General features: G+C 47.2%; 1 protein-coding gene across 24 annotated transcripts in view; it reads right to left on the reverse strand.

Annotated features, from left to right (window-relative positions):
- Positions 1–23,718, reverse strand: part of MAMLD1 (mastermind like domain containing 1) — a 132,549-nt gene that overhangs the window by 63,920 nt on the left and 44,911 nt on the right. The gene's annotated exons all lie outside the window — the stretch shown is intronic.

Raw genomic sequence — 23,718 nt, forward strand, 5'->3', positions numbered from 1 at the left:
GATCCCACAGGCTACTCCATTGTCTCCCGTGTAATTGATTTTGTGCGGTGTGATAATAATAATAATAATAAGAAGAAGAATTTATTATTTATACCCCACCCATCTGGCTGAGTCTCCCCAGCCACTCTGGGCAGCTTCCAATCAAGTGTTAAAAACAATAATGATTAGAGCAGGGGTTGGCAATGTTTTTTGAGGCTGGGCAGTCCACACCCCCGCAGACCTCTTGGTAGGCTGGAGCGTGCGTGCCAGTGCGTGTGCTGAAGCGTTTCCAGTGCTCTTCCAGGTCGGAAGAGCTCCGGAAATAGCGTGTGTGCATGCCCACGGGTACTTCTACGTCCCGGAAGTGTGCCGGAAATAGTGTGTATGCACACGTACGGGAGTTCTTCCAGGCGTGTGTGCATGCTATTTCCGGCGCACTTCCGAGATGGAGGAGCGCTAGTGCACATGCACACACACTACTTCTGGCGCACTTCTGGAATGGAAGTCAGTCCCCACAGTGAGAAAAAAAAATGGCGCTGCAGGAGGGAAAGCACGGAATCCCCACACAGATCCACGGAACGGCCGTGGGCCAGTTTCAGGAAGCTCATGGGCCGGAATCGGCCCATGGGCCTTAGGTTGTCAATCTCTGGGTTAGAGCATTGGATTAGGGTCAAACAACACATGCCCTATAGCTAGACAGGCACACTGACTTTTTAAATAAGTAAAGGTAAAGGTAAAGGTACCCCTGCCCGTACGGGCCAGTCTTGACAGACTCTGGGGTTGTGCGCCCATCTCACTTAAGAGGCCAGGGGCCAGCGCTGTCCGGAGACACTTCCGGGTCACGTGGCCAGCGTGACAAAGCTGCATCTGGCGAGCCAGAGCCGCACACGGAAACGCCGTTTACCTTCCCGCTGGTAAGCGGTCCCTATTTATCTACTTGCACCCGGAAGTGCTTTCGAACTGCTAGGTTGGCAGGCGCTGGGACCGAGCAGCGGGAGCGCACCCCGCCGCAGGGATTCGAACCACCAACCTTTCGATCGGCAAGTCCTAGGCGCTGAGGCTTTAACCCACAGCGCCACCTGCGTCCCCCCTTTTTAAATAAAATGCACCCCAAATCTCTTCAAAAGCAGGATGGGTGAATCTTCTTCCAGTTTGTGTCACTGTGCACCAATTTCTGCATTAGAATAAAAGAATCACAGAGTTGGAAGGGACCCTGAGGGTCATCTAATCCAACCCTCTGCAATGCAGGAATCTTTTTGCCCCATGTGGGGTTCAATTCCATGACCCTGAGATTAAAAGCCACGTGCTCTACTGACCGAGCCATTAAGCTGCCATTTGTTCCCCACATTAAAAATCCTATTTTATGAATGTTAGGAGGAACCAGTGCTTTTTTTTTCCAGGGGGTACGCAAGAGTGCATGGTACTGGCACCTCTTTTTGTCATTGTTAAAAAGTGTGACACTTATTGTAACAACTTCGAGGTGAGTACCAGCATCTGTTTTTCTAGGGGAAAAAGCACTGGGAAGAACATAGGAATATAGGAAGCTCCTTCAAACTACATAGTTCTTTATGTATCCTTTCTCAAAACACACATTTTCAGAACTTATTTTGACACAGTTTTAGAGTCAAGAACTATATCTGAACATTTAGAAAGTGAGAAGGCCAGTTGGTAGCTTAGGCCTGGCCATCGCTTGAGTTCAGGCAGTACAGATCAGGTCAGTTCACACAAAGGCTTCCTCAAACATTCCTACTCAAGGGCTATTCCCTGTAAAAAAGAGTGCTACAATTTCTCCATCTCTGGTTTACAGAAAATGCATTATAAGTACAGTACATGGCACCCGATCAAGAGCCCAAGCAAGTGGACTTCATGTTGAGCAATGGTTCTTCACCATTTCTGCTGCCTCTCTTGCTTCTGAGGCAGGAGGCATGGGGAGAACGGACCAAAAATGTAGTGCAGCTACATGCGTCAATTGCCACAGCATTTGTATCCCAAAATTTCATAATGAAAGCTCAGGAGAGAATACTTAGAGGAACTTTTCTGCTTGGCCTCTGTGCTGGTCCCGGGGGGAAGGTTACCGTTGGCGTAGTCAAAGTCCAGTCCTGGGTCACTAGCCTGGAAACAGTTCACAAGGAGCGGGGCGAGGTCCGAAGCAAGAAGCCGGGCGGGGACAGGAACACTGGAGGGTCAGGTCTGGGTCCGGGCAGGAGCAGGTACTCAACGACGTTGCTCCCACAACCTGGAACCGGGCTGACTGGCCTTTATCTTCTCTGAGGCCAGGGGCGGTCCCGGCCCCCAGGAGACCCGCCTCTCTTGGCCTTAAGACGAGCACTCCTCCTGGGAGAAACCAGTTCCCTCCGCCTCTCTGCCCTAAGCCTCTGCAGTTCAGGAGAGGCTGGGGAGTTACTGGACCCAGGGGGAGACTCTCCTTCCTCTGGCAGGGCCAGGAGAGGCGCACCTATAGGCACTGTGTCCTTAATCACCTCTGGAGCTAGAGTGGAGTCACCTGGTGCCTGCTCCTGAGGATCCGGCACAGGTGCAGGTGCTTCAGATCCAAGGCCCTGCCCCAGTTCCGCCGGCCCTGGAGGCAGGGACTCCTGTGCAGGCTGGGATTCCTCCGGTTCAGCCTCTGAATCGGATTCCCAGGCCATCACACCATCCCCCCTCCCAGCCCCCCCTCAATCGAGGGTCTGGACCCGGCATGCTGGGGTACGCCGCATGGAAATCTCAGAGGCAGGCAGGCGCGTGGACGTTGGCTGCTGGTTCCCAGGAACGGTCCTCCAGTCCATACCCCTTCCAGTCTATGAGATACTGCAGCTTTCCCCTGCGGTATCGGGAGTCCAGAATGTGTTCCACCTCGTACACAGGCTCCCCCTGAACCAAAACTGACTGCAGTTGGGGACAGTTCGGGTGGAACTCGTTGGGTGGGACCACCGGACTCAGAAGGGACCTGTGGAATACCGGGTGAACCTTCAGGGTTGCGGGCAACCGGAGACAGAATGCCACAGGCGAGACCTGGTCCACGATAGGAAACGGGCGTCCAGCTTCCGCGAAGGTCGAGAGGGGTGGAGGTGGCGAGTGGAGAGCCATACCAGGTCACCGACGTGGAGTTCCGGCCCCACCTGGCGGTGGCGGTCGGCCTGGGCCTTGTACGCCTCCTTGGCCTGGCGCAGTTGCTCCATCAATAGCTGTTGCTGGGACTGGAGCTCCTGAAGCCACTCCGTCACCACAGGGACCGCGGATGCCGGCAGCACATCCGGAAACAGCCGTGGATGATAACCGTAACTGGCCTGAAACGGGGTCTGCTGGGTGGACGCATTCACCGCGTTGTTGTAGGCGAACTCCGCCAATGCTAGGTGGTCGACCCAGTCATCCTGCTGGTAGCTGCAGTAACACCGGAGGTACTGCTCCAGCACCGCGTTCGCCCATTCCGTCTGGCCATCGGTCTGTGGGTGGTAGGCTGATGAGACAGACCTCTGTCCCGAGGGTCTGGTGCAATGCTCGCCAGAACTGGGATGTGAACTGAACGCCCCGGTCGGACACCACACGCTCAGGTAGGCCATGCAGGCAGAAGACATGCTGAAGGTACAGCTGAGCGGTTTCCTTAGCTGTGGGTACGGATGGGCAGGGGGCACAGTGCACCATCTTAGTGAAATGGTCGGAGAAAACTAGAAGGCAGGTACAGCCACGAGACGGGGGTAAGTCCACTACAAAGTCCAGCGAAACTGTATGCCAAGGACGTGGTGGGACTGGCAATGGCTGAAGTAGGCCGGGGGGTCGCCCGGTAGGGCCCTTGGCCTGCCGGCAGACATCACAACCAGCGACGTAGCGAGCCACGTCAGCCTTCAGGCGGGGCCACCAAAACTCACGACTTACCAGGTGGGTGGTCCGATACCGCCCGAAGTGTCCCGCTGCTGGGGCATCATGGGGCATCCGGAGAACCTCAGCCTGCAGTGGCCCTGGCGGGATGTACAGGCGACCATGGTGCAGCAGAAGGCCCTGATGCAAGACCAGCCCCGGATACTGAGGGCATGACCCTTCGGCCAGTTCCCGGAGTCGTTCCTGGGCCCAAGCATCGCCCCGCTGCTGTTCCCGCACCTGAGCCTGCAGTGGCTCAGTCTCCTGGGTGGCCAGGAATGCAGCCGAGGGTAGGATCGTGGTGGGTACTGCTTGCTGTACTGTGTCTGCGTTGTCTTCAGGTTTCCGGGACAGGGCATCCACCTTCTGGTTTTGGAAGCTAGGGATGTAGCGGATCCGGAACTGGAACCGGGAAAAGAACAACGCCCGCCGGATCTGCCTTTGGTTCAGCTTGCGGGTGGTCTGGAGGTACTCCAGGTTCCGGTGGTCGGTTCTCACCTCCACCGGGTGTCGTGCCCCCTCAAGATGGTGACACCAGACCTCAAAGGCCACCTTGATGGCCAGTAGTTCCCGCTCCCACACAGTATAGTTACGCTCCGCTGGAAGGAGCTGGCGGGAATAGAAGGCTCAGGGTAAGAGTGGCGCATCAGGTCTGTACTGCTAAGACAAGACGGCACTGAGAGCTGTACTGGAGTCGTCGGTCTCTACCACAAAGGGTCGAGAGGGATCAGGATGTTGCAAGATCGGCGCTCTCTGGAAACAGGCCTTCAACCCCTGAAATGCCTCCTTTGCCTCCTTGTCCCAGGAAAACAGAGTCTTGGGGCGCAGTAGCTGGGTCAACGGGGTGCTGCGATGAGCATAATCTGCAATGAAGGTCCGGTAATAGTTGGCGAACCCCAGGAATCGCCGTAGGTCCTTGCGGTTCTGAGGTGCTGCCCAATCCCAAACCGCTGCCACCTTCCCAGGATCCATCTGCACCCCATCTGGAGAGAGTTGGTGACGAAGGAAGTCCACTGACTGCTGATGGAACTCGCACTTGCTGAGTTTTGCATACAGGCGGTGCTCCCGCAAGCGCTGCAGGACGGTCCGGACATGACCCTCATGGCGAGCCGGGTCATGGGAGTAAACCAGAATGTCATCCAAGTACTCCACCACGTACTTGTCTAGCAAGTCCTGGAACATGTGGTTGATGTACCGTTGGAACACAGCAGGCGTGTTGCACAATCCAAAGGGCATAACCAGGTATTCGAACTGCCCGTACCGGGTCCCGAATGCTGTCTTCCACTCATCCCCGGCTCGGATCCAAATTAAATTGTAGGCCCCCCAGAGGTCTAGGTTGGTGAACACCTGCGCCCCTTGCACCCGCTCCAGCAACTCTGAAATAAGGGGCAAGAGGTACCAGTCTGGGATGGTAATTTTGTTCAGGGCCTGGTAATCATGGCAAAGGCGAAGCTCCCCACATTTCTTCTTAACGAAGAGCACTGGCGCAGCGGTGGGCGAGGTAGAAGGCCTAATGAAACCACGCTCCAGGTTCTTGCGCAGGAAGTCCTGCAAAGCTTCGTGCTCTGGCTCTGTTAGAGAGTATAAGTGACTCACCGGCAGGGGCGCTCCGGGCTGGAGGTCTATGCCGCAGTCAAAAGACCAATGCGGCGGCAGCTGGTCTGCCCCCCGTTCCTTGAACACATTGTGATAGTCCCGGTACTCAGCGGGGAGCGTTGATGCAGCCTCCTCAGTGGGCGCAGCTGCTAGCATCTCGGACCGAACATGGGAACATGGGTCTGGGAAGTGCACAGTCTGTTTGACCCAGTCAATCTGAACATTGTGACCCTCCAGCCAGTCCCGAGCACCAGGGGGAACCGGGGCATGGAGGCAATGTCTAAAGTTTGCATCTCCCGGTGCTGCTGGAGACACAGGACCAAGGGCTGGGTCTCCTGAGTAACGGCACCTGAACGCAGGAGCCGTCCGTCAATTGCCTCCACCTGTACCGGTGCTGGTTTGTTCTGAAGTGGCACCTGATGATGGGCAGCAAAAGCAGCGTCCATATAGGAGCGGGTTGCCCCCGAATCCACCAGAGCATGGGTAAGAATCCAGGGCCCACCTGGAGGGTATAGACGTACCGGGACCATAAGGTGTTGCAATTCCATTGGTGCGGGCCCATTCTGTGCTGTTTGGGACCCCAGGTAGCCAGGGCCATCAGCTACTGGGGTTGGCGGTTTCCCTGTGGCTGGCGTTTCTCAGGACAGGACCGGGCGTAGTGTCCGCTTCCGCCACAGTAGAGACATAGATTCCCCTCCCGACGCCGCATCTTCTCTGCGGGGGAGAAGCTGCATAGGCTCCTCCGATGACTGCTGTGGCCGTGGAGCTGCTGGTAAAAACTAGCACCGAGAACTGGAAGTGCCGGCGGCCCCGGGCCTGACGACGGTCCTCCAGCCGATCGTCTATCTGTAGACTCCATTGAATGAGGGTGTCTAGCGTGGTGGGGCGTTCCATTGTGGACAGCTGGTCCAGTATCTCGTCTGAAAGCCCCTCGAGATACTGGTCCCGAGGAGCAGAGTCATTCCAGGTCAAGACCTGTGCCAGCAGCCAGAATTCCGTGGTGTATGCGGCCACCGTGGACTTGCCCTGTTTCAACCACCTGATTGTCCGGTTGGCTTGACTCCCCTTCTGGGGGTTGCCGAACGCGGCCTCCAAATGATTGCAAAACCCCATATAGTCTGTCAACAAGGGGGAGTCTTGCCTGAGCAGCGGCAACGCTCACTTGGCCGCCTGGTCCTTTAACAAACTAATCAAAAAGTGCACCTTGGTGCGGTTGTCAGGGAAGTTCCGGGCTCGCCCCTGAATATACAACTTGGCCTGGGCAAGGAACATGGGAAAGCTGGCCGGGGCCCCATCAAATTTCTCTGGCAAAGCCACTGGGTACTTGCCAGGAGCCGGGGCATCGGCCCCAGGAGCCGGTAGGGCGTCCAACCACTGCTGAAGTGCCATAACCGCGTTGCTGAGCTGCTGCACGGTGTGAGTCAAGGCCTGGTTCTCCTGGGCCAATGCCACCAGCGCAGCTGCTTGGTCGGCCATGGCTTCTGGCTCTTCCCGAACGCACCCCAACGAACCCCCCCAACTCTTAAAAAGGCACCTGGGGTTCCTTCCTTCCTTTCCTAAATTGTTTATGGGAGGGGAGGTTATTAATATTCTTTCTTAAAAAGGTGCCGTATTGCGATGCAATTGCCACTGCAGTGGTATCTTGATTTCTCAAATGCCTTGGTACTCAGACAAGTTGGAACCCAAACACTGCAAACCCTGAAGTGTTCCGGTTGTTTAAAAGTCTGGAACGGATTAATCCATTTTGCATTACTTTCTATGGGAAAGTGCACCTTGGTTTTGGAACACATTGGTTTTGGAACGGACATCCGGAACGGATTAAGTTTGAGAACCAAGATACCACTGTAATGATTAATAGTGTTAATGCACACTAACAAGTTTAGAATTAAGAACCAAGTAATTTCCCATCATCCCTGATCCGTCCAGGAGCAATGTTAGGCCTCTGGTCTCTTTCCAAAGGAAATTAAAATAATAATTCTGAAATGAGATTGGTCTTAACACAGACAGATAGAAATCAGCAGCGAGAGGTGTGGAAGCAAAACTGAAAAATACGACGTCTGCAACCCAGGACAAAGGACAGGCTGGATTGAATCTGCCCTGAAATTAGATGCCTCGTTAACTGCAGAGAGATGCACAACTACTCAAAATTTAAACTTCCTCTTTTCACTGGATTACAACTGTCATTACAAATCATGCAGATGAATGAATGCTTGAAAACGGCCCTTGTAGGTCTGTGATTTTGCTATGATGAATCAGATAATAAACGTGGGAGGCACGGGTGGTGTAATCTTTATATCAAGAACACATTTTCTGTGATGCATTGCGCTATTGTTCAATATGTAAAGTATACCACCACGCTGCTGTTCAGGAAAAATTGCTCCTGCCTTTCAATTGTAGAGAGGTATTTTATTAGAGATTTGCCCGATGGGTGATTCAGAAAACAAATATAAGCAAAGAGCTACATGGATATGGATTTTCTTGCTGCAAGCCGGGAGTGCTGCTGTTCAGAGGGACCCCTCACACAGAGATTCAGTGCCTGTTCCTGGCATCCCAAAGCCTGATCAATTATTTCTTTTGGTTGCAAAGATATCATCAGGCGTTGCTCACAAGATTTCAAAACTACCACTGCAGGTTTAACGACTACAAACATTGCAATTTCTTATTTAGAGGTCAGGCTGCAGCATATGCATGTTCACAGTTCCAGCACCCCATTACATCTCCCACCCCAGCCAGCAGCCAGTCAACATTTCATGGCCCCTGAAAATGTTCAGTCTTTGTTGGGCTCTTTTTTGCCGCCACCCCCCACCCCCCGCAAAAATACGTTTTTATATTTCTTGCAGTTCCTGCAAGCCCGCCAACACTTAGCTCTTGTCCCTGGGCGCTGCTGTCCTTGCTGCGTAACCAAAACAATCACAGTGCAAATGCCGGAAATAGAGGGAGAACATTATTTGTTTCAGTTGATGGCGGATTTATCAGGAGTACCCAGAAGGGACATGGGTGGCGCTGTGGGTTAAACCACAGAGCCTAGGACTTGCCGATCAGAAGGTCAGCAGTTTGAATCCCTGTGACGAGGTGAGCTCCCGTTGCTCGGTCCCTGCCAACCTAGCAGTTTGAAAGCATGTCAAAGTGCAAGTAGATAAATAGGTACAGCTCCAGCGGGAGGTAAACGGGGTTTCCATGCACTGCTCTGGTTCGCCAGAAGCGGCCTAGTCATGCTGGCCACATGACCTGGAAGCTGTACTCCGGCTCCCTCAGCCAATAAAGCGAGAGGAGTTCCACAACCCCAGAGTCGGCCACGACTGGACCTAATGGTCAGGGGTCCCTTTACCTTGTTATGTACCCAGAAAGTACCAGTTTCTCCCGAATTGCAAGAGGCTGGGCTAGATGACCCTTGGATACTTCCAGCTCTGCAATCCTGTGATTTCATGGGATGTCTTACAGGATTTGTTTTGACTGAATGTGGCCTTAAGATATGTTTTATCAGTGTAATCACTAGCCTTGGTGTTCCTCAAGTGCTTAAGTTGTTCTGACGCCAAACTGGGGCTGGGCTGACAGCTGAGAGAATACCTCAGAATTCAAATGAAGTCCAAATACCTTAGTTATATGGAATATTATGAGTATCGCCTGAATGGGATAGATTATTGAGAGTGTTTTAGAAAAATCTGGGGTTGGCTTTTACAGCCCAACTCTGCATTAAGGGATTCAGTATCCCTTAAGTCTGTGATAGGGCAGAGAAGAATGGATGGAGGCAAGGAAGATCCTTATTTTCTGTTGAAACAGAGGTGTGTCCCCCCCCCACTCCTTGCAAGGAGGTGAGAGACCAAGAACAAAGGTCTGCAGGCCCCTTTAAAGACTTTTAAAATTCCTCACCCCTTAACCAAAGACCACCCGAAAAGCATCCTACATGCATCACAGAAGGAGGCAGTCTCCAACAGAAATATGACACATGGCAACCCATGTTAGCAGTGTCGTTTTTTGCTGATTTTCAATTAAAAAAGGCTCCACAATTTTGCCAAAAGAAGCTCAACAACCCTAAGCATGATTCTTCTTTCCTGTCTGTCAAGATAATGTTTTGCTGTTTGTATTACCTGGGCAGTCTGGCCATTCTTTCGAGATGGTAAATACTTTAGTTCTTGAGTCCAGGTCCAGCATACCCTATTCATACACAAAATATACCCTCAAGACAGGATGTGAAGGATTTGTAAGTGAAAAGAATTACTGGGAAAGATTTCTCAAAGATATTTCCTTCTGCAGAGGAAATAGTTGGGGTCATTAAGAGTCAAGATGGCTTCAGTATTGCTCTCCTGTACTATTTCAGACATGCAGTTTATATAATTATTTATGTGTGTTTGCCTTGTGCATTTATGAACATTTCTTCTATATTCAAAGCCTTATAATTCTTATAACAAAAGCTACCTCATTAGTTCAAATTCCGTTAACTGTTTTGAACCATTTAACAGCCATGGAATGATGTCGAATCAACAAAACATACAAAATATCTAGGCACCAACATAAACTTTTTAGGTGCCAAGGATTCTCCAAGACGTGGTATAACCATCACTGAATATTGTGCTATTTGCACAGTAATTTAATTAAGAAATCTATCTACTCTTGCATGCAGCCTGCTACCAGGAATTTTTTCTCTCTAAACCCTTTAGAAGTTAAAACAATTTTTCTTTATAAAAAAATTTAAAAATTCCCAGGCTCACTTCATTTACTGCAATTGTCCTTTATCAGAAGAGCCCTCTAAGTTATGTGAAATGACATTACCTCACTGCTCTAGGCTTTCCAATTCTCTGAACAGGAAGGAAACCAGCACACATCTCTTTAAGAGCCATTTCCTCTCTGCTCTATTAATTCTGGAGTCAAGCAAGCCACTCCTTTGTGCCATAGCAGAGCAAGATAGAAGCTGCTGCTAATACAATGGCTCTGTTTTTCATCTATTTGGTGTGGCAAGTGCTGCAGAATTCTCCTCTCCTCAAAGAGAATGCACCTTTCATTTCTCATCCGTCATTTAAAGCTCTTAAAGGGAATTCATAGAGGCAGACAGAGATTTCTAAAGACCACAGTGTTTAATTTCTCAAGTGACAAGGACAAGAGTTTTTCCTGTAAGACCAACAGGGAAACTGTCCTCCCAACCCCCAAACACTCTGCAAAGGGCACTCTGTGCATGTTCAAAGACAACCTCTTTTTCATTAGCTGATCTCATTTTCCTAAGCATTACACTGAAAATACCATATTTTTTGCTCTATAACACGCACCCGACCATAACACGCACATAGTTTTTAGAGGAGGAAAATCCGTAGGCATGCCACCCGTAGGCATTCCCTCCATAACACGCACAGACATTTCCCCTTACTTTCTAGGAGGAAAAAAGTGAGTGTTATGGTGCAAAAAATACAGTAGGTTCTTTCCCAACATGTGCTGTGTTTCAATTTTAAAAGTCCTAGAAGGACTTTTGGTTGTGGTTGTGGGGTGTCAGGAAATTGTTGTTAAAGAAAATTCTACACAAAGAAAATTTTTGATAACCATATTTTTTAAAGGCATCCAGATCCCGGCTTCCAGATTCCCTGCCCAGTTTGCACAATCTTATCCTCTTTTTATTGTATTCTTTTTTCTTTTCTTTTTTTAAGTTAAAAGGCAGGCATCCATACCACAAGGCATCTCTTTGCATTCAATATTCATAGAGCACAACGGTCTTGTGACTGGGACCCCATTTGGTCAGACTGCAAAAGCAACTTTCGGGCTATATGAACTTGTGATTTTGCCACATGGAAAGAAAGAAAAACTATCTCTCATACTATATGAATATAATGGTGAATTTCCTCTGGTCGTGTGAATCAGCCCCCTTGCTACGTTACTGCTTGACGGACTTCGTTCCAACAGTGCATTTTCAAATATGCTTTCCCTGAACAAATTGTTGACTGATCTTTAGCAGTCTTGAAAAGTCAAAGGAAGTTCAGGCTGAGTGTCCTAGCGTTGGCGCAAAGAGTTCTCCCTCCCTTTCTCTCTCTCTCTCCCCCCCCCCCCCCGGTTAAACGACAGAGGAAATACCACTTTGTCAGAGGTGGGGGGTGCACTGAACAGTAAATCAACAGTAAATCATTAGTAGATCGGCCACCTTTCCGGCACACCCAACCCATTAGCCTGCAAACACACTGAGAGACTGAACAGAAAAGTCATCAACACTGTTACAAGTATAGGAGAGTAAAGGAGGATGGTAAGCATAGAGGGAAGGTGAGGAAGGAATCGGGGGTGGGAGGAATGCATCCTTTGCAGCATGCATTTGCAGAGTGGGAGTAGCTAGGGGTGCTTTCATTACATAGGTAGATAGAGGTTACCCTTTAATGCTTTGGACATGCCAAACTACTTAAGTAGCATGCATATGGGAGCACCAGGGAGCTGAGTCTCATAGCTACTTTCATTTCCTACAACGGCTCCAATATAGCATCATCCAAGGCCATTGTGGTCAATTTAAATGGTGGCTCCCAAGCAGCCAGCACTACTCAACACCAGAAGCTGCCTTATAACCGAGCCATCCCGTTGATTCACCAAGCTCAGTACTATCTACACTAGGGCTGGGTGATATATATGTGTCATCCAAAACTGGTTTGAAGTCCATATTGTGATAATGGTTTTGTGATTTTTGGCCTAGCAATGTATCACGAATTATGATGGGTGTTGGGCTGGGTTATAGGTCATACAAAACGGGTTTGAAGTCCATATCGTGATATCAGTTTCATAATTTTTGACCTGGCAACATATTGCAAATCATGGGGTGTGGGTGTGAGCTACACATAAAATCACCATATGGGAGAAACTGTGAAGCCAGCCAATGCCTCTACATAGCTGTATCACTGTTTAAGACATTGTCATATATTGATATATCACGATGTTTAGGTTGTGAAAACCAGGTATCACCCAGTCCTAGTCTGCGCTTTACAGCAGTAGCTCTCCAGGTTTTCACTCTCAGCCTTCTCTGAAGATGCTGCTGGGGAGTGAATGCAAAACCTTCTCCATGCAAACCACTGAGTTATAGCCATTCCCCAAGAGCACTGATGCCAGGACCAGGGAAGGGGGTGAGGGTCCCCTCAAACTTGCAGCCAGCTTCAGAGCTTTAAATCACTGGCCCTGCTGTTTCTGCAGCTACAACCACAATACTGTATGCACCTTTTGAATGGAATAGCAAACAATAAAGGCGACACACTCATTGTGGTTTTCACTGCCCAAGAGCCATAATAAAGAATGCCACCCCACATTTCAGGCTCATATCTGCCTGCCCAACGCTGATATAAAGTACAAGAATAATGTCTTGCAGGATGTTCTTGGTCTGGTATCTCAACCTCTCTAGCAATACTCTCTCCTCGTTTTTGATTCCAACTTCTCCGGAAAGAGGCAGATTTTTAAAACACGTTTAAGGAAGTGGTCCCATGCCTTGCTCACACCACAGAAAAAGAGTTCCCACTGCACAAGAGCTATTATGCTTGAAGGAATGGAGAAGCCCTCTGGGAAATGGTGGGAAGGAATCAGTATTCCATGGGGGATGAGAATCCAGAAGGGTGACAGGTACCTGATACCCGATCTCTGCTTAAACAAGATTTTAAAACAACACCCCCATGGCCCTGCTTAGCCAGCCAGCCAAGTGCAGCCTGCAAGGACTTGGATCCAGTTCAAGAAGGCTGCTTTGTGAAATTCTGGCAACGAGTGCAGGTGTCTGTTCTCCAAGGCAGAGGTGGCAGCAACCTGGCCCTTAATTGCAGACAACTATTCTACTGTGCACTAAGCAGCAAAGATAGTGAAGTGACTCTGTGCCAAACAAATTGCAAGAAACCACAAAATGAATAAAGACCTGTCTGGATGGAGTAGAGTGGGAGAGAGAAAAGGAAAAAGCATATCTTTCTCGCTTAGAAAAAATCTTTATGATGCTGTTTGACTCCAGTTCCCATAAGCCCCAGCCAGCCTGGCAATGGTCAGGGATGATGGAAGTTTTCACCTGGGAGGACACAGGTAACTCCCATCATTGCTCTAAAGGTTTGAAATGCTGCTCTGAGCACATACAGACTACCACGGTTGCCCTTACACAAGGACCACAAGGAAGATTAAAACATGGAAGATTAAGGTGGATTGCTAGCACTTAAAAACAGTTTAGTTCCACTTGCAGCAAGGTTACTCCCTCAGTGCTGTGAAAAATTGAGCTATGTGTTGTGACAAAACGATTCTTTACAGTCTTTAGTTTATTCACATTGACAGCAGTACCCTGTAAGGGAAGACACTGTTCCTGTTTTAAAGATTAAGCCAACATGACCATGACCACTGAACTACTTTGGTTAGATTTTTCTCTCCTCACTCCAAATTAAAAATGTGCATATAAAAGAAGTTTCTCTTTTGAGATTAGCACATGCAAGGTAGAAGGAAAGCAAAGGTATTGGACTAGTTCTCTCTACCTTGGGAAAATACCCACACACCCCTCTTCACCCAAAGCATCAAATTAGTTTCAAGTTCAAGGAAATATTTAAACTGATACTTCACTTACAGCCGTGCCAAGTCAGAAGGATCTCAGCACATGCTTAAAGTGTTTCTGTAAAAGAAATGCCTTCTCAGTCTGGGCCAAAAACAGAATGAGGACCCCAGGAGAAAAGAGTGTTAAGTAACTGCTCTTCCACTTCATCTAGGTTAAAGACCAATTATTTACTAGGGAAACAAAGAATGTTGTGTGCATCTTCAAAAACTGCAGGGCTCCTTGAAGGAATATTAAGGAGAGAAAAGGGGGTGGGGGTGGAATTGCTAACAAATTGGGCAGCTGAGATGCACGTCTAAGGCTTAACAATTCATAATAAATGGTCAAATCTGTCTATGCTTAAAAGGCATCTTTTGCCAAAAACAAAATGGTAGATAAATAATTACAGCTGTCTGCTTTTAAACACTTAAGCTCTAAAAATAGCTTATTAAAGCAAAGCAAAATAAAACCAGGGGGAGGGGATCCTCAATCTAATATAGACTTGGATTGTAAATGTGCAGACTCCTTAGCCCCCACCCTCCTTTGAGGAAATAAAGACCCAAAACGTCCCTCCTTTAGCACAACTGAATTCCTTTGCAATGTGACCTCAGACATGCTTCCCTCAGTCTTTATCTGCCGACACAGCAGAGCTGTTGACCTTTCACCAATGACCTGCGCAGTCAATAAACAGCCTACAACCTATTTGAATAGAAACATTCCAAGCAACGGTTTGCCTTTCTTTCTTTTTTTAAGTGTCCCCCAACTATTGCTTTTTTATTGCTGTTGCTGTTTTTAACAATTTTCTCTCCTAAGATTCTGCTGGGCTTAAAACGATGCAATGAAGCCCCGCCCCCCTATCCAGCACCAACAGCAAATCACAGTAAATCTTTTGCTCTGGGCTACAGACAGCCCTCTGAAGACTGCAGAAGTTTCATTCAAAGAGCGCCCTGCTCCTTTAAGGGCACTAAGGTAGGCTTCGCAGTGGTGCTTTTAAATGTGCCCTTTCCATTTTAAACTGCTGGTCCCTGTCCATCGTTCCAATGAAGCATCACAATAATCCCTTCTTTTAGAGCTCGGTTTAGACTGCACAGCATACACACCACAGTTAACATCATGTTCCTTATTTTCACAAAGTTGTGTTAGCTTGCGACAAGCTAAATTTGTGTGCTGCTGAAAGTTTTTCACAGCTGTTTTATTTCACCTGTCCCGAAAGCAGAGAGCAGAAAACTCTGCACTGAAGTCCTTAAGCACCTTATGTTGCTGGGATATTTATTTATTTCTTGCACCTTTTCCACAAGGAGCTCAAGGTGGCATGCATGGTTTTCCCCCTCCTCATTTAAATACCCACAAACAACCCTGCAGGGTAAGTTAAGCTGAGAGGCAGCGGCTACCTCAAGGTGACCCAGCAACCTCAAGGCTTAGCGGGGGATTTGAACCCTGGTCTGCTGGGTTCTAGTCTGACACACTAACCAGTACACCAGTAGGCAGGAATCAATACAGGTTGCATGCAGACCAAGAAGAACTGTCACACTTGACCAGACATCTGGGGGAGCAGAACAGTGGCAGTGGCCTGCCAAGCAGCAGGGAGGACATCACAAACATCTGGCTTGCATGCCCCACACAGAATCGTGTGACTCAGTAAAGGGTTTTCTGCATCCCTGCCAAACCACTGATCACAACAGACATGAGAAATAATTCTGCTTCAGATCCCAGATGTCACTCTCTTGAGTGACAATGCATGTTAATTAAGGAGTACACAAATGGAAAGCATGAGACAGCCACTTGGCTTTCATGAAAGACAACTAGGACAACTAAGTAGAACGCCCTGATTCAGAGGCAGTGCATCCCCTGACACAAACAGAGATTGGGGGGGGGGGCTCTCAGGAGTCAGCGGGCATGGACAGTGCCAGATTAAACCCTGTGGAGGCCACAGGAGGCAGTCCAAATCTCACCCCCACCCACCCCTCATGTGTGTGTTCTAGTGAGATAACATTGAAGTAAGAAAAGCTCAATTGTAATTTTCTTCCAATATTTTGATCAGTTGTCATGGGGCCCCTAAGATGCATGGGGCCCATAAGCCAGTGCCTATTTGGTAATCTGGCACTGGGCATAGAAACTCTCCCCCCCCCCCCCCGCAGTGGAGAAGAGGAGGGCAGACCCCTCTTCACCTCTATCAGGGAGAGATCCTCCTTCCCAGCCTGCCATAGAGCTCTTTGGGGATCAACGTGGTCTACAATGTGAGAAAGGCACACGGGGGGGGGGGGACTCTCTCCACCCCATGTACCGTCCTCCCCATGCCTCCCCCCCCCCACTCAGCTTGCCCAAGAGCTGTTTGGTGGACTAGGAGGAGCATGAGCTATATGAGGAGGAAGCAGCATAAGGAGTTACTCTCCCCAATGTGCCTTCCTTCCCACCACAATTGCACACCTGCAGTTTTGATAGCAGGGGAGAGAACCAAGAAGTGACGAAGAAGAAAGGACTTTGACACCTTTGGTTCCATGGGCTCTAATGTTGCTCTGTAAACACGATGCCACGTGGCTTTTTCAAGTTGCATAATAGTATAATAGAGGTATTATATTATAAGGGAGGAAGCGTCCACTCTTCAGCTGCCGCCACACCCCCGCCTTTTAAATACTTCAATATTTTAACACCACTCAAAACCAAGGCAGACAGAAAGGAAGGAAGGAAGGACGGGAGAAACAAAACAATTCTAAAGGAGGAAAAAACCAGGTTCCCTTGCAGTGTTTACAGCTCAACTGTTGCAGCGCTTTAGCTTGGTGGATGAGAAATTAGAAGTGAAAATGATTAGAGAGGAACTAAAAATAGATGTGACTGGTGCATATGCCTTGTTCAGTTTCAGAAGAGGAGAAACTATTAGAATAAAGGGAGTGGGGGCGGAGAAAGAAAAGTGTAGCAGTCTATAGCTTGATCCAACTGCTTTGCTGGGAAACAATAGATCCTGAGGTTATACTTTGAACCAGGAGTGGGGAGCCTTTTGCCCTGATGTTCCTCAGAAACGTTTTAATTATTGTTCCCCAGGTACCTAAATGCATCGTTAGGGTTAGGGCAGCAGAAAAGCATAAACTGTGAAGCCCTTGGTTCAGATCTCATCTCTTAACTGCCCCATACGGTAATTAGAGGAGTGATCTATTTGATGGTGCTTCCATAATGGTTCAGTGAGATAAAGTGATTTATGTCCAACACTCTAGAAGTTTTGATATGCACATAAGCATGCACACCTAACTTGTGTGTGTGAATATTCTGTAAGAATATTACAGAAGTGCTAATATAATTGCAAGTATATTTCTCTGGGTATATATTCCACCCCCTCTTAGCTCCCCCAATAAAGGAAATATGCTTAATGATGCAATGCTGGGGGGAAAGAGAGATAGAGATTTGTGATTAAGGAACAGGAAAGAGGACAGCGAGATGAGGCGAGGGAAAGATGATTCTGAATCCTTTGTCTTTCTCCCTATAAAAGATGAACACTTTCCCCATTATCTACCAATATTGCATTCAGGAAGTCTCTGCGCGGTCTCGGAAGAAACCCAAGCACTTAGTGCATTCAACACGAAGAACAATGTATACCTGCAGAAACATCCTGTTTTAATACTATATAGAATTACAGTGAAATTGGCTGAAATGTTATACTGTGTATGGTTTATTTACTTTTAACCTGGAAATGATGGAAGCCTGCAAAAGGCATGCTACAACTTAAAAATAAAAAAACACAGCAAGAAGGGGTTAATTCTTAGGTTCCTTGTGTACCAACAGATGCCAACAGCAAGATTAGTGCATGAAGAAGGAAAGGAAAAGAAACGAAAGCGCACGCTTTCGGAATCACTCAGTGAACACATCCAGCGAAATAAAGGTAAATTAAAAAACAAGCATGAAACACGGAAGTGACTGAACACCCACCCACTCTGCTGGTGTGACAAATAGGTTATAAGACTGTAATAGAAGCTTTTGCCTTTCTGCTCACAAATATGCAGAGAGCTGAAACCAACAATAATATGTTAATTAGATGCCCCCCCTTTGGGTATCAAGAGCCTATTTGCACCTATTAATACGGATTACCATTACCTGCTTGGTGAATAAAATTAACCCATTTATCAAGCAGCAAGGCCTCCTCTCAGCTCTTATTACAAACAGAAGGGGATACAAGATTGGTGTCCGTCTAATATGAAAGCATCCAATTAAAATCATTTGAACTAGAAGCAAAAGAAGGGGGGGGAGAAAAAACACCCTTCCACTTAAATTTAGAAATGGCAAAACTGCTCACATTAGGCTAACATGACCTCTTGTGGTATCAAATATATTCTAACACAGAGAGAAGTATATGGGGGAGGACCTTTCAGCCACCATCTGTCCACCAAATTGCAGAGTCCACACATGTGCAATTAAACATACTTCATTGGCTCCCTAGATATGTCACTAGTGGGTAGGAGGTGACCGATTAAGTTAAACGAGGAGAGCAACCGTGAACATTCCACCTCTGTGTCCTGTGAGGAAAGAGAGGTTAACAAAACAGAACCAGGCAAATTCTATTATAAAATCGGGCTGGGAATATTCTGCTGCCATAATGGTGCCAGGGGTAGCCCATGCTCTGCAAGCCGAATGAAGTGGGATAGCTCAGTTGGTAGAGAGCATGATCATCTTTAATCTCAGGACCAAGGGTTCTAGCTCCACATTGGGCGAAAGGTTCCTGCACTGCAGCAGGAGACAGACTAGATGACTCTCATGGTCCCTTCCAACTCTACAATTCTGTGACGAAGGTATACCCGAGATAGATCTATGATGAACTGCATACTGTATACCCACTCCACAGCATTTTGCAGAAGCTGACAGCAAGAGGAGGGACAGAAAAAGTTTTTGGCCCAAGGACCAAACTAGCCGCGGGCTCCTAGCCATGTGAGATGGGGGGGAGGGTAATATAAGCCTTCTCTTCCCACCCCACCCCCCGCTTTCACAGAGAGAATCAGGCTCCCACGCCTCTGTAATTAGTTCACGAAAGCAAAATAGGTAGCTGTTCATGTCTAATTTGGCCCTTAAATTCCAAGGTGTCAGATGCCACTTGCTTGTTGTAGAAATTTATATCCTATACATCCATGCCAGGACAGGCTGTGGGAGGTGGGATGGGGGTGGAATCCTGCACATTGCCAAGCATTCATTTATTTAATTAATTTGTACAGTGCCCGTCATCTGTAGATCTCAGGACAGTTCAGAACATAAAAACACAAAATACAAAATAAAAACAATAACAAGAAGGGGGAGGACAATGTCGCCACCCCCATCATTCTGCCCAGACACTGAGATGCAGCGCTGCGGGCCTTCTGGCGGTTCCCTCATTGCGAGAAGTGAGGTTACAGGGAAGCAGACAGAGGGTGTTCTTGGTAGTGGTGCCCACCGTGTGGAACGCCCTCCCTTCAGATGTGAAGGAAATAAGCAGCTATCTTCTCTTTAAAAGATTTAATATTAATATTTAATGCTGTTTTGTTTTTAACACTTGATTGGGAGACGCCCAGATTGGCTGGGGAAACTCAGCCAGATGGGCAGGATATAAATAAATAAAATAATAATAATAATAATAATAATAATAATAATAATAATAATAATTTTTATTAATTTCCCCTCCACTCCCTCCCACAAACACATTTACAAGGCTATAGGATGTTAATCAGCCAAAGACCCAGGTTGAGGGGGAACACTTTCATCTAGTGCCTAAAGTAAGGCTAGACAATATATTGATATATCGCCCAAAACTGGTTTGATGTCCATATTGTGATATTGGGGTATGCGCACTACGCAAAAATCGCAATATAGGAAAAACTGTGAAGCCAGACAATGCTTCTGCATAGCTGTGTCCTTACTTCAGGCATCGTGATATATCAGTATATCACAATGTTTAGCTGGTGATATATCACAGTGTTGAAAACCAGATTATCACTCAGCCCTAGCCTAAAGTTGTATAATGAAGGTGCCAGGCAAACCTCCCTGGGGAGAGCATTTCACAAACAGGGAGCCACTGCAGAAAAGGCCCGTTCTCATGCTGCCATCCTCTGAACCTCTCACAAGGGAGGCACACCACATGAAGAAGGGCCTCAGAGGATGATTGCGGGGTCTGTGTAGGTTATTGAAGTATTGCCATCCTGAGCCAATTAAGGCTCCATAGGTCAAAACCACCACTTTGAATTGGGCCTGGAAAAGTCAGGCTAATTCATACGATCAAACTGTCTTGTCTCCCCCCACCCCCCGTCCCCATGAGTTGCCAGGCTGCCAAATTCTGCAACAGCTGAAGTTTCTGAACTGTCTTCAGGGACAGCCCCATGTATAAAACATTGCAGTAATCTAACCTAGAGGTTGTCAGAGCAGATACTGCAGATGTTAGTCTATCCCTGTCCAGATGGGGGAGTAGCTGGACCACCAGGCAAAGCTGATAGAAGCACTGTGTACCACTGAGGCCTCTGGAATCTCAAGCAACAGTAAAGGATCCAGAACTGCCCCAAGCTATGTACATATCATCACAAGGTCTAGAACCTTAAAAAGAGACAGAGGCATGGTTAGAGGAAATGCCAAACCATGGTTAAGCACAGTTATTGGGAACAAAACTTCATAGTGTGCTCCTTTTTCCTCCCTTCACCCATGGCAATTCTCTTCCTTCCCTGGCTTGAAGCAGACCATGGCTGCTTTTGAACTGTGGTTTGTAGGGCAAGCACAGAATGTAGTTGGCTGGATTGGATGCAACAGCAAACCATGGCTTGCCTCAAACTAGGAAGAGAATTTTGTATTTGACAAGAGGAAAGAAGTGTGCTCACGCATAAGGCTCAGGCACGTAACACTAAACAGTGGGTTTTGGCATTACACCTGTATCAAACCATTCATGGAGCTAGAGTGAGCATCACTCGGTAAATAAATATACACATAACTACTACGGTCTGTAAACTTTCACCAACAGCAGTTGGCTGAACAAGAAGATATTTAATACCCAAGCATCTGTACCCTTTATTCTAAGAGACTAAATGCCAGTGGAAACTTGGCCTAAAATCTGATCAAAGCTCAGTTACAGAACCAGTTTGATAGTTAGGTTACGGCCATGGAACATATGAAAGCCAACATGTGGCAGAGTCTCCCTCTTCCCACAATGAGTTATCACAGAAATTGAACTTTACACTTAGAACAAAAGGCAAGCATTTCTGGGTCAGACAGTTTCACTTCCACCCTGGCATCCTTTGTAGACTGGGTAGAATATATTGAAAGATGCCATATTATAAGCACCTTTTTATTATTTATTATTTATTTTATTATAAGCCACATTATTTTATTATAAGCCACGTGTTATTAGAATAGTAGATTGTCAACCATTAGGTGGCATCTTAAGGCTTTGCAATAGCAAACAATGAGAAAAAATAGAACTGGGAGCCAGCCAGGGGGTTGTATGGCCCTCAATATTTTTTTGTTTTGCTGTCATGCAATACTGGATTACCTTGGAAGCTGTGAACCATAACCCTAATGAATTCTTCACCCCAAAAAGAAAAGAAAATGAAGGATGTCAGGGTTTTAAGTAATAAGCCACTGCCTTTGCAGTGCATAAATGAATATTGGGTTAATTTATTTTCCTCTGACAAAGTAAGTTCTAGTGTGGTTTATCTGTTGTATATCACCAATTAACCATTCCTGAATCTTAAACAGAGCAGTTCATTATTATATTTTAAATTTTAGATACAGGGTTTTGGGGGGTTTAAAAACAACACCCCACCACAATAACACAATTACTCCAAATCTGGAGAAATAAAAACGATGTGATTTATAAAGCAAACAAACCAGTTAGAACGCAGCTAATTACATTCGCTCGAGACTAGCTTGCTTTCGCCCTCGGTGAGTGTTTGTTTCAGCTCCCAGTGCTCTGATAGTTCCTGACAGCTTGCTGGGACACAGGAAAGAAGTAGGTCAGAGTAAGCTAGAATCTGCAACAGAGGATCCCGTTCGACAAGCTTGTAGGGTAATACGGAGATCGAGGAAGTGTGTAATGTAGCGACAGTGTTTGAGACACATAACAAACAGCCTGAGGACAGCCTCTAGCGCAGCCGGTACATTTATCTTCTCTGTGTTGTAACACCCCTTGTCTTTCTTCTCTCTCTTTCTCTCTCTCTCTCCACCCCGCCCCAATAGCTTATGTAGTTGTTTGGGAATCCTAATACAAAAGATGGACTTGAAGTGTGTGAAATTATGCAAAGCAGGAAGGGCGGGGGCGGAGCTGCACTTCCCAGAGACTGCAGAGCCCTGATATCTGGGAGGGGGAAAGGGGCATAGCAAATTCTATGGCTATTTAGCCTACTTAAAATAAACAGAATAAGCCTGTTCTCAGGGCAGCCCACAAGCCAAGCTTTGTAGTTCTGCTTTGCCCTAACTCAGACATTAAGGGACAGTCTCAACCCAATTTTGAAGGGACTGTCTATGCACAGATGTGTGTAAAACAAGAATAACCTTAAAAATAGCTTGGCACAGGGGCAGCCAACGCCTTCAGATGTTCCTGGACTAAAAGTCCCATCGTTCCTGAACACTGTCTGGGGTTGGTGGGAGGTCCAACATCTGGAGGGCTCCACATTGGCTAACTCTGGCTTCTTGAAAAGAGAAAATAATGCTGCTTATGCCTTTCAGAAAGGTGTGTGCTCAGTTTCTGTTTAAAATCCATGGAATGCCAGCTCAAATATATGCTTAAGCTTAGGCTCTCCGGGCTCAGAATTGAAAGCACGCAGAATTAAAATAAAGCAGAGAGTATCTGAACACCAGCTGCCTTGCACATATTGCAGAATGGAGGCGGATCCTTCAGGTTAGAAAGTGTGACTTGCAGATAGGCATCAGCCAAAGTAAAAGGAATTTGTTCACACTGTGTTTGGGCTGTACTTGTACTTGTACTGTACTGTACTTGGGCATAATTGTACAAGTACACAACAATATTTTCCCCTAGGATTGCTCAACGCAGATCAGGGTGGTAGGCAACTGTTTATTTTTTCTTTTCCTTTAAAATGAAGTTTACATTTAGGCCTTTTATTAAGGCCGTTGGTGGTTCCGTGGTAGAATTCTTGCCTGCCACTGTTATTTTTCAGGCTGTTTTGTATTTGGGATGCTTAGCACATGCGTCTGGTCTGGGACCTGAAGCTGCCCTAATCTACATATTGCTTGACCACACTGACTCAAGCAAAAACCCCTAAACAAACCCCTGCTACATGCAAAAACTAACGATTTGTCTAGGTTTGGCCATCTCCTACAGTTAAGATACAATGGTACCTCTGGTTACAAACACTTCGGGTTACAGACTCTGCTAACCTCGGGTTAAGAACTTTACCTCAGGATGAGAACAGAAATCACGTGGTGGCGGTGCGAGGCCCCATTTGCTAAAGTGGTACCTCAGTTAAGAACAGTTTCAGGTTAACAATGGACCTCCATAACAAATTAAGTTCGTAACCGGAGGTATCATTGTACTCTGTTCCAGCATGAAGAGAGGCCTCACATCCAGCACAAACTACACCGTGCTTCCTGTAATCTGCCCTGCACATTGGTTTTTACAGAGCATATAGGGCTGCCATACACCCAGAATTTCCTGGACATATCTGGCATTTGTCTGCCAAAAATAGCATCTGGGCAGAATTTTCAGATACCAGTTACAATGTCTGTGGAAATTTGGGCGAATGGCAGCCCATATCGGAAGTGTTGACTGTTTGGTGAATTTCCTTTAAAAATAGCTTTAAAACTTAATTTTCAGATTTTTCAAAAACGAACACTCAACAACT

Source organism: Podarcis gaigeae, assembly GCF_964106915.1.
Source record: "Podarcis gaigeae genome assembly, chromosome: Z".
Lineage (NCBI taxonomy): Eukaryota > Metazoa > Chordata > Lepidosauria > Squamata > Lacertidae > Podarcis > Podarcis gaigeae.